The sequence below is a fragment of the Ischnura elegans genome, chromosome 8 (assembly GCF_921293095.1).
Source record: "Ischnura elegans chromosome 8, ioIscEleg1.1, whole genome shotgun sequence".
Lineage (NCBI taxonomy): Eukaryota > Metazoa > Arthropoda > Insecta > Odonata > Coenagrionidae > Ischnura > Ischnura elegans.
The window spans coordinates 29,120,013-29,130,922 of record NC_060253.1 but is presented as its reverse complement, the minus strand read 5'-3'; the positions used below and the strand labels follow the sequence as shown (position 1 = coordinate 29,130,922).

At 37.3% G+C, this 10,910-nt stretch overlaps 1 long non-coding RNA gene across 5 annotated transcripts; it reads left to right on the top strand.

Moving 5' to 3' along the window:
* The first annotated feature begins 1,400 nt into the window (after nucleotides 1-1,400).
* Nucleotides 1,401-5,693, top strand: LOC124164242. Of its 5 annotated transcripts, none has more exons than XR_006865993.1 (6): nucleotides 1,401-1,442; nucleotides 1,607-1,677; nucleotides 3,185-3,344; nucleotides 3,418-3,641; nucleotides 3,717-3,875; nucleotides 4,652-5,126. It is a non-coding gene; the product is annotated as an uncharacterized LOC124164242 (long non-coding RNA). The 5 variants fall into 5 exon arrangements; XR_006865992.1 differs by lacking the exons at nucleotides 1,401-1,442; nucleotides 1,607-1,677 and adding exons at nucleotides 2,919-3,111; nucleotides 5,408-5,693 and having other exon boundaries at nucleotides 4,652-4,847; XR_006865995.1 differs by lacking the exons at nucleotides 1,401-1,442; nucleotides 1,607-1,677 and adding an exon at nucleotides 2,919-3,111 and having other exon boundaries at nucleotides 4,652-4,847; nucleotides 5,104-5,190.
* Nucleotides 5,694-10,910: the final 5,217 nt, after the last annotated feature.

Sequence of the window (10,910 nt, the reverse complement as noted above, 5' to 3'; positions counted from 1 at the left end):
GCTAGGCTAAATCCAAGTGCCGGTATATTTTGCTTGTCACCATGTAAATTCTTCATTTCGTATCAATTACAACCTCACCAAAGTTGAAAATTAAGAGTATATTTCTAATGTGAATACAGCTTTTGCTCGCTGCTTGCAGATTTGTGCAAACATCTTTTGTGCCAAAATTGTGTTATTGTCAATGTGACAACTCCCGTAAATCTTCTGCTGATAATCACAGTGCCAGTGGTTGCAATGTACAAAAATATCGGCTAAGAGTTGTAATTATCAGTGCTCCATCGTGATTGAATTGTAAGCAGTGTTATTACCATATCGATTAATGTCTGACAGCAATGTAAACATTGTCAGTGGCGTGTTCACCTCCGTTGTTCATCGTATAGGTACATTGACATTTCACGATCAAGCTATCAAGATCAAAGCTGTGTGTGAAGTTTCTTTTTCTAGTATATTAACGAATAATAGTCAGAAAAGTCACCTGTGCCTCTTTCGTGGGCTAATTTCTGGCTTTAAATCAGTGAATTAATAGTTGTTTTTATCATAACGAGCTTAGTGATTGTAAGTTGTTCGTGATGAATAAAAGAGTGGAAGTGATTTCCAGTTTTTTTATATTTTATTTGCCTATGTCTCACTTTATATTTACGGTGTGTGCTAGTACTTAGTTTGTGGATATTCATTTATTATTGAAGTACATTTATAGCTTCTGTATGTGTTGACAGCGGAACCGATTCGCGATCTCATGTTGTGTGCACACGGTTATGCTGAGCAGTCGTATTCGTGAAACCAATGAAATGGTGAAACTCTATTAAATTGTCGTGGAATAAGTTCTTTTAACAATAAGGGCATGTCTTGTGTTTCATTAACTATCTGTTGCTTTTCATAGGTAACTGTTTAGAAGTTATTTTCCATTATTTAAAGTGCTTTTCTTGCGCTCTCTGAATTAGCATTAGCTTTCTAAACCCCGCTACTTACACGAAAAGAATTCAGAGCTACAGATAATTGTTATTTCATAGGATTGCGGTGTTTTTGTCTGCTATTGAGGGTGATGGATTTTCAGCAGGGAGAGAATCGGACCATCGAAGGACGGATAGGACAACCTTCTCCGCTAATGCGGCCGGAAATCTTCCTCCCTCGCCTCAAACGGTTTATTAATATCCCGCAACAATTTCTCACTGGTGTTAATTGCCCCACTTCTCTTAAATGCACCTCATATACGAGCAATAATATTCTATGGTTTGAAAGAAAACGCGCCATATTGAGAAAATACAACAAAACACTGTCGAGATACGCACTTTCTCCATGGGAGAAAGAGATACGTCGGGCCATAGAGCATCTGGAGAGGGCGTTAGGTGAAAAAAAGTGAAGCCAGCAGAAACCTGTTTACCCGATGCGCTTTTTTTCGTCCGCCATATTCCTTTACCCCGCTCGCTCGTTTTCTCATAAAGGTACGTGTTAAGAAAATCACCTAATTTTCAGTAATCCGATGCTGCTGAAGCATTCTGAACGTATGCTGATATTCTAGAATTCATCTTTATACTGATATATTATTTTCTCCGTTAAAAAGTGAGTATTTAACCTTGAAAACGACATTTTTATTCAACCTTCGCAGATGGTTTGCTGCGCGGCTTACGGGTGCAGTAATTGCCCCGATAAAAGGATACCAGGAATTACATTCCACCGGTAAGTTGCAAAATAGTCAATTATTAGTAATATCTGTAGCATTTGCTTGAAGTGCATGGTGAACCTTGTTAATTGTCTATGTATGTGCCACGTGCAGCAGGTGGACTCCTGTGCGGCAGTTTACAGGTTAATTGCTACTTAATACTTATCAGTGCTAAAATTATATTATTCTATGTTGGATTTTGTCATGAGCGATAATGCTTATCATAATGAAGTAAGAAATTTAAAAAAATATCAGTTCGTTTTTGGAACTCTTTTCATCTCTGCCTACCTTCGCTGGTGAACATTTTGGTGTATTGACATAATGGTAAAAAAGGTACCAATTCGCTGTGCAAGTTGTGAGATGTGAGTGAATACTGTGCATCATTGAACACTTAGTGTTCAGATAGTAGGTCTATTTAGAGCGGAGATACGCATGGCACTCTAAGGCACCAAAATTCGACGTCTGTTAAAAACATAACATATGTTCAGGTGGTTCTCAACCAAGCATTGGCAAATTTATTTTGGTTTCCACAAATTGTGGAAATAAGATCTAAAATGCAAAATTAATAAGTTATTATACTGGCCTTACAATTGCGTCTCATGTTTTGATAGGAATGCCAGGCAATATTACAATTATCGACCGAAAAGTTATTATGATCATTAGCGATGACCAGTAGCATCACTTACTCAGCAGCAAAAGAGCATGAAATTCAGGCAGGTACTGGCCTTCCACATCCAAATCTCGGTAAAGAATTAAGGGGCATTCCTAAATTCAATCCCTGCGTGTAATGTGGATTACACTAGTTGTGCAGTACACCGTCCGTCGGATGGGACGTTAATCCGTGGTCCCCTTGGCGCCTTTCGTTAAGAGCAGGCTAATGCCGACGCCGGGTTTCTATCCACCCTTCATCCTCAGTTCCTGATCCCAAGCTGATCCATTCCTGATTTAAATATTAAAAAAAAAACTTTTAAAAATATATTCCATAGTAGTAACGAAGATAAGAAAACGAACCTTAAAAATTTAAACAATAAAATTCTTAAAAATTAACACAAAAAAAGTTCTCACCCTCACCTTCACAGTTGGACACCGTATCCACTGGGCTGTCACCCAATTGTTTAACAAAGGCGTTCAAAACAGTTTATATTGCGTACCTTCATTTTTTACGATTTTTAATTGCTTTTTTTTCGGAATTTTACGAGAAGTGCGTCGTCTCGCTTCGGCATATTACATTTGTACCCATAAACTACCGAATCGCAAAATTTGAGCTCGATCGGCGATGCGAAGGTCGTGTATTCCCCTTGTAAGCTGAATCATAATTACCTGGCTTTCATCTCCTTGAAGGGTGTCTGTAACTGGAGGCTGACCTAATGATATCTACATGAAGTCTAAAATGAACTGTATTCTGGATTCGAAACGACTTCTTTTTAATTGATGGCATTCTTTTCCTATCGGTAAGGTAATTTTTATTTACATAATATTCACAGCCATTTTTCGTGTTGTGTTCAAGAGTTACTTACTTTTCAGGAATGTTTTTGGAGTCCATTCTACTTGGTGTAATGCTATGTTGGATTTTGTACCTGAGGAATGTTTATGGCACGCTCCACACCGATGTGAAACATGAGATATAAACTCTATTCTGGATTTGAGATCACTTCTTAAGAAATGGGGGTGTCACTTCCTATTGGTAAGTTTTCCATTTGCTTTGATAATATTCACAGAAATTCCGAGTTCCAGTTTAAAAGTTACATACTTTTCAGAAATGTGATCGTCTTCAACGTGCTTGGAGTGATGCTGTGTTAAATTAAGTTCCTTAAGAATTTCTATGTTTACGAGAATATGTATGACATATTCCGCTTGGATGTTGAGTATGAAATATGAAATGATGGGGGTCACTAAGTGGGGGAATGACATTATGCTGTAGTTGAACTGTAGTCTGGATTTGAAATCACGTCTAAAAAATTGATGGCGTCTCTTTCTGGTGGTAAGTGTTTCATTTTGTTTAGATAATATTCACAGCCATTGTTAGAGTACTGTTCAAGAGTTACTTACTTTTCAGGAATGTTTTTGAGTCCATTCTACTTGGTGTAATGCTATGTTGGATTTTTTACCTGAGGAATGGTTATGGCACGTTCCACGCTGATGTGGAACATTAGATATAAACTGTATTCTGGATTTGAGATCACTTCTTAAGAAATGGGAGTGTCACTTCCTATTGGTAACTTTTCCATTTGTTTTGATAATATTCTCAGCCATTTTTCAGCTGATATTCTTCTTCAAAATGTACTGCCTTTTCATAAATGGCTGGAAGTCATCCTGCTGCTTGTAATGCTGTGTTGGATATTGTACGTGAGGAACATTTATCATGTGTTCCATAACGGTCTTGTGTCAGATATATGAATGATTTGTCATCGTATTGAAAAATATGTAAAGGATAATAGCCAGATATCACCTGAAGATCAATAAAAACAAGACTAAGAAGCTAGTATGCAGTGGAGCAGAGGAGACTAAGACGAACATTAACCCATAAAAGCATAAGCTAGAATGGGTGAAAGAGTTTCCTTACCTGGGAAACCCAATTATCAAGGATGGACAATGCAGGATGTAAATAGTCAGTAGATTAGCTCATTGAAAGAAGGCTTTCTGCAAAAAGGAAGGTCAGATGGGAGGGAAGAAGGGCAGAGGAAGGTCCCGAATTAATGAGGGAAATGTGACAGGTTATAAGGGATGTGAAAGAGAAGAAATCCATTGCTGTGAAAAGGTTAGCGGACAGGAGAGAGGAATGGAGAGCTGTGTTAAACCAATCTTAGCATTGGTGGCTAATGATGATGATGAATGAGTGATTAAGATTGACTTGAGGTCTTTGCTGAATTGCAATATTTGTTCGAAATATCCTATTCATGGTGAAAATGTTTTTTTCCAATAGGTTAGGTTTTTTACCAGCATAAATTCACTGCCTATATTAAATGACTCTAAATTTTCTTTGTTTTCCAGAAATGTTACTGTTTTATGCTACCTTGAAAGTTAAGATTGTTTGATGAGTGATGGAAGTGCATCTACAAAACATTCCATGAAAGTACTTTGTATGTATGTTAGGTTTCCTTTTCCTAATGGTGAGAAGCATTAATATGGAGGACATGATTGGAAATGCCTATTTTATATGAAATTCAATCACCAATCCTGCTGTTTGGTAAGTGGTTAATTTTAAGACGTGAGTTAGCTTGAATAGTCAGAAAGCATACTATAGTGGTCATTAAACAATGGAATATTTTATTATTATTGTAGTTATTTAATGAAATTATAAATGCAGATATTTTGGTAAATGATGAAATGTATTTGTCAAGGAGTGATAGTGTTGTGGAATGGTGATTTCATATTGTTCTGTTTTATAGTTTCCCAGTGGACCTTTAACTTTTTAACGGAATTCTTGAATTACTGCATTTCAGCTCCTTAGCAGAGGAGGGGGGGGGGGGAAGTCCAGCAGAAAGACAGTGCTAGTAGGAAGAAGAATTCTCTCGACATAAGAATTATTTTGCAGAAAGTTGTATGCAAATTGTAATTGATCATTCATTGTTCTACTGATGAAATAGAAACTTAAGTGATAGCATTTTTCATAAACATCCAGAGGTTTACCTTATTGGTGATACTAAGAATTTGATATATCACACAGACTCTGTCCATAGAAATTGTCAAATATATCCTATTTAGGTGTAATACAGCTGAATTGTTTTTACATATTTTTCATTGCAGGTTCAGCTAATCCAGTAGCCAATGTAATTGAGGGTGTATGAACATACAGAAATTGGAAATAATCCTGGGTGTGTGGCAGCCTCATCGTGTATTCATAGTTCTCTTGTTAATCTGAATACATTATAATGGAATGTTACATCATGTCTGCCTAAGATTTATTGTTAATTTGGTTACTTTGTATGAATTGTATAAGTAATCAGTTTGAATAACATTGTTAAGTCATTCTGGAAATCTGAAAATGTAACATTTAATGGGTGTGTACATTATATAAGTTGGAAAATGGCAATAGTTTTCTTTTTTTAATACCTCCTTCAAAGATATCATTTAATACAGCTGTCATCCACGGTGCATGTTCGTCTGATTTTGGGGAAGGAAAATAATTTCTGATTTGTCAGCACTTGAAATTCACCAGACCCATCCTCAATTTCTTCAAATACTACTGTTTTGATAGCAGTTTACTCGGAATTGTAAGCAAAAACTCTTTCGATATTGTCTCTTAGCCGATATTTTACTTACCTAATGCGCAAATTTGTCCTTTGTTGAGGAAGCCCTTTCCATTTAATGGCCATGAGGTTTTTAACAGGAGTTTCGGAAATGATTTACACCGTGAAACACTTGGATATTGAAGTTACATATCCGAAAAAAAGTCCGGTGATAAGAATGGAAGGTTGACCTCTGTGTGTACAAAGTTTTTCCATCAATACTTTAGTACAGCATTGATAAGTAATTGTAGGCATGATTTCCGTTGTGATTATTGTTTGATGAAAATCAGATAGAGCCAAGCCCTCAATGCAGAAATTTTTAACCGACTATCTTTTCGATGCACTTGTTGAGAAAGATCATCGATTGACTCTCGTATCCTTCCCAGGCCAACAGCATCATGAACGCGTCTACTTCCCCACGTCAAAGTTCCTAAGTCTTACTAAATCATTTCTTTCCTTGAATCACGATTTATGCACCTATATTTTTGACGGATTATAAGCCAAATAAAATCTTGTAGTGCACGCAATAGCAATTAAACGTCGTTATTATCGTAGCATTCAGTGTCCTCCCATTCCTCTCTCGTCCATTTATCCTTTTTTATTTACTTTCATAACTGAATTTTGTTTAAAAAGTTCTACTGTGATCATCTCAAGTTATAACGTAGTGGTTTCACATGAATTCATCAGTTATTTTTCACCTTACGGCTGAAAATTAGTTGCTAATGTCGCAAATGACTTGTCGTGCGTCATATTTTTAATTTGCTACACCGTGGTTGAATCGTTTATTTCATCCAAAAGATGCATTTTTTCCTGTTTTATATTCAACAGATAACCTTCCCTCATCGGTGGGAACGGCTTTTTCCGGCTGTCAATAGGTAAAATATTGAGTTTCCTTTGACGAAATTCCCCATAAGGAACCATGTATTTCTGCTCCACCCGGGGTAATGGAATATGGCGGACCGGCTAAAGTGCCACGCCACCCTGGCTTCACTTTCCTACCGTAGGAGGGGTAGCTAACGCCCTCTCCAGATGCTCTATGCGTCGGGCTCTTGAGGGGGACGTAACTGAAGCGCCCGTCTGGGGCGCCAAAGGCGCTTGAGGGGGCTTACGGACTTGGGTCGAGAGACTAGTACTCTCCCAGGCGACAAATAGTCTCCTTTCTCCGGCGGGGCGCCCTAGAGACTTGGGGCGGGCGACAACTCTCGCGCAGGCGCTTCACGAATCTCCTTTCTCCCATTTTCGGGAGAGAACAGAGTTACAGACTTGCCCTCCTGGTGGCATTGATACCTCGTTACAATTGTAAACATAAGTTGCCAATTTCAGAGGAAAATACTGCTAGATGTAAGACATCTTTTTATGACAAAGGTCGATTTCCTAGAGTATACGTATTGGGTGGTATCGACTGCACCTATGTTCCGACTGTGAGTTCGGGGGGAGAGTTAGGCTAATTGTACGGAAACCGGAATAGATCATATGGTTTTCATTAAACGTAAAGGTATGTAAATGTTTATTTACCAAGTTTATCACAACGTATCTTATGTTGAAATTGGCAGCTTCATCTCAAGGCATATTATGGTTTGAAAATATCAAGCTGAGGCAAACCGTGGTTGCTGAGTAATTCTACTTCTTAATAAATGGGATTCTGCTTATCCCTTTTGTGTATTTTTCTAACTGATACATAAAGCTCTTCCGAAACACACCTCCATACTGTACTGTTCCATTGTAATGGGTCTTGTTTAGTCTTGAATAAAATTATATTATTCCAATGAAAATCCATGTAGGTAGTTCCTTCATTTTCCTTTCCTGCCCAAGACTCCCACTTCCTTTGCATGTCCCTTACAATGTATAAATACAGTTAACAAAATGAAGATAGGTAGAGTTATCTCTTGTCACGGGTACTTCATTCTCCTAATTTAATACCCTATCTCATTATGTTAGGCCCTTTCAAAGTACCCATTTCATATTTGTAGGGACATACAATGGTATGCATAAATAATCATTAATAATGCATAGGTGATAATAATAATTATGCCAAAAAATTGGATTTTAGCAATGTAATTTCAAGAAATAAATAAAATTAAACAATTCTATTTTAAAATTATAAATATTTGAACTAACCTTAGCAGAATCACTTTTAATTAAAAAATGGAGTGGTAATCAGCCAGATAATGAAACATGACTGTCTGATGGAAGGGCTGATAGAAGGAAGGAATTACAGAGTAAGGTAATAGAAGGCCTACCCCTGTTATTCATATTCTGAATTGGCTATTAATATCTTACAACATGGAGCAAGTAATCAAGAATGTAAATAAGGAATTCTATGTCAGCAATGGAACACTAGTACATAGGAGAATCAAGTCCGCAGGCATACTCAATCAACCTTCATATTCAGTGACGATTGATATATGTGACTGATACTACTTAAAATATAAAATGGAATTTTTAAAAACTTTGATCCTTTAAAGGCAGTAATGCCTTGAGTAAGCAGTGAAATTACTAATTAGTGGAATTGTTCAAGCATACTACTTGATTAGTACTAAATTATTTTCACTCATGGATGGTATGAATAAACGTCTTTTACAATTTTACATGAAAGCAACTATAAAATTGATAAAGCAGCAATGATTGACCTGGAGGCAGTAATAACTTACACGCTAACATAAATATTACTCACTTAATTTGCTAAACGAAAGTTTTTCCAACCATTAGTTCGTGTTACCTTCACCAACATGTTAAAATTATCCAAAAAATTGCTTCATTTTGACCTCATACTGCACGTTTGATGTTGACCACTCACTGTATGAAAAAAATGCATAAAATTGTCAACAATTACATACTACATTACATCTTGCCTTTACCTATGTCACCATTTTACCTGAAAAGATTGAAAGAAAGATATGTATAGGGATTGGGAAATGCAGCTAAATAACATTATACAGGTTCAATTGAATTTAGCTTTATTAAATGAAAATTAAACACATTTACAAAAACAAGAGAAATTTACTAAGGAAGGACAAAGTTGTTGGCTGGCACTGAAATTAAAATCACAAAACACATTTCCGATAGCAAGAAGACGATGCAAAATCTAATGCAAAAAAGGCAAAATTGCTAGTTGGATGTGCAGAATTAGATGAGGAAGAGATGGGATATGGCTTATGAAAGGCAGGAGTAATGAAGGCGGGGAAAAGCCATGCAGGTGCAGAAGTTCTCTTCCAGTTACAGAGAGGGCACCATCACCACAGGAAATGGTTCAGGTTAAGGCATAGAAGCAGGCAGCAGAGTTATGGCATCTTTCATGACATCGAGGTATCCAGCAACCCAGGAGAGAGAAGCAGGAGCAGGAGCTGACCAATGTCAAGGAAGAGGAGGAATTCAGAGAGGAGTATCTGAAAGCTTGCAAAGAAGTTGGCATATAAGCACATGATGCATATAAACTCCATGCAATAATACAGGCATAATTAGGTCTCTCAAAGCATGCATTATACCTTAATATCCATATGCAAACACAATGATCATTCACATGCTTTTAATATCTTCATTTGTAATAATTCATTTCAGAGAGCATTGCATGGATTCAATTTTATCACACTGGGTTTCAAAATTGAAAGCCTCCATAAACTGAGCCTAAGGCTAGTACCAGTATTTTAAGTTTGGATTCCCATCACTAATTTGCCTATTCTGCAGAGGCTCAAACTGAAACGTGCATCAAACTTCTAACTACATTTATTTTGTTTTCATTATCCCTAAAATTAGGTAATTGCAATGAATATATTTTCCCTGAATAACCTTTGGCAGATAATCATTTGCTAATGACTTTAAAAACATCAAGATAATGGAGAATTTTAAAATGAAAGCACAAGCAACACCAAGCAAAATATATCATAACAAATACCACACGCTTCAACTTCGCCTCCTCTGTTTGAAGCTGTATGCCTTGGATACACTTCTTAAATTCCTCCTCCATATGGATGATGTTTCCAGCAGCCTTGGCATTGGCAAGTTCCTGCTCCTTAATAGCACAAGCAATCTCCGCTTCCCTCTTCCGGATCCGCTGGATGGCATCCTACTTTTCATTGTAAGATGCCATGAGTCCCAGCCTAGCCTCCATCTCCTTCTCAATGGCCGCTTCCCTGATTAATTATGCCCTTTTTGTACTGCAAGAAGTCCCTGCAGATTGCATCCTCGGAGTGTATGCTTCCTCTCGATGGTGGTCATTTAACTCAGAGGAAAAATAAGAAAGTATAACGTTCATTAATGAAAATCATGTGACATAATTCCTGGAAATAGCATCAAGTAACTCAACTTAACTTCAACCATGATGATTATATTGGATATGCAATGACATTTTATAAAGGTCACAGAAAAATAACCACACAATACACAAAGGCTAGTATGATGCAGGTCAATTTCTCTTTAACGAAGTTGTATTCCTTTAAGCAAAATCATGGTACTGTACACATTTAATATTTTTTGACTGACAGATGCAACGTGATAATATTTTACTTGATAATAATCTCAGTGCAACACTAAGGAATTCCCTTCAATAATGATAGGAACATACCCGTTTTTTTAATACTTGCCTGATATCTCAGAAATGTTGAGAGGAAGCAAACAATCCAAGGTCCCATCCCTACCCACCGGGGAAACGCTAGGGACCGCCAACGCATCAGAGTCCCCAGCATTCGCCGGAGAGTAGGAGACGGACGGCAAGGCTATTTCCATCTCTGGTGGCAAATCTTCCTTACTGGTGGGTGTCATTGGTCCGCCACCACTCTTCATCATCTCCTGCCTTTCATTCGCCAGCTCTTCCCGTTTCCTCATCTTGATATTATCACAACTCTTCCTCAATTGCTTGGCGGTACGCTGTGAGATAGAAAAATTATCCGTTACATTGAGATTTACGACAAAATATATCACTGGACTTGTAACCAAACCAAAAATAAATATCCATCACTACAGCCACAATTGATAATGCTACACGTACACTACGTATATTCACGAATTTATTTACTTTGCCACTA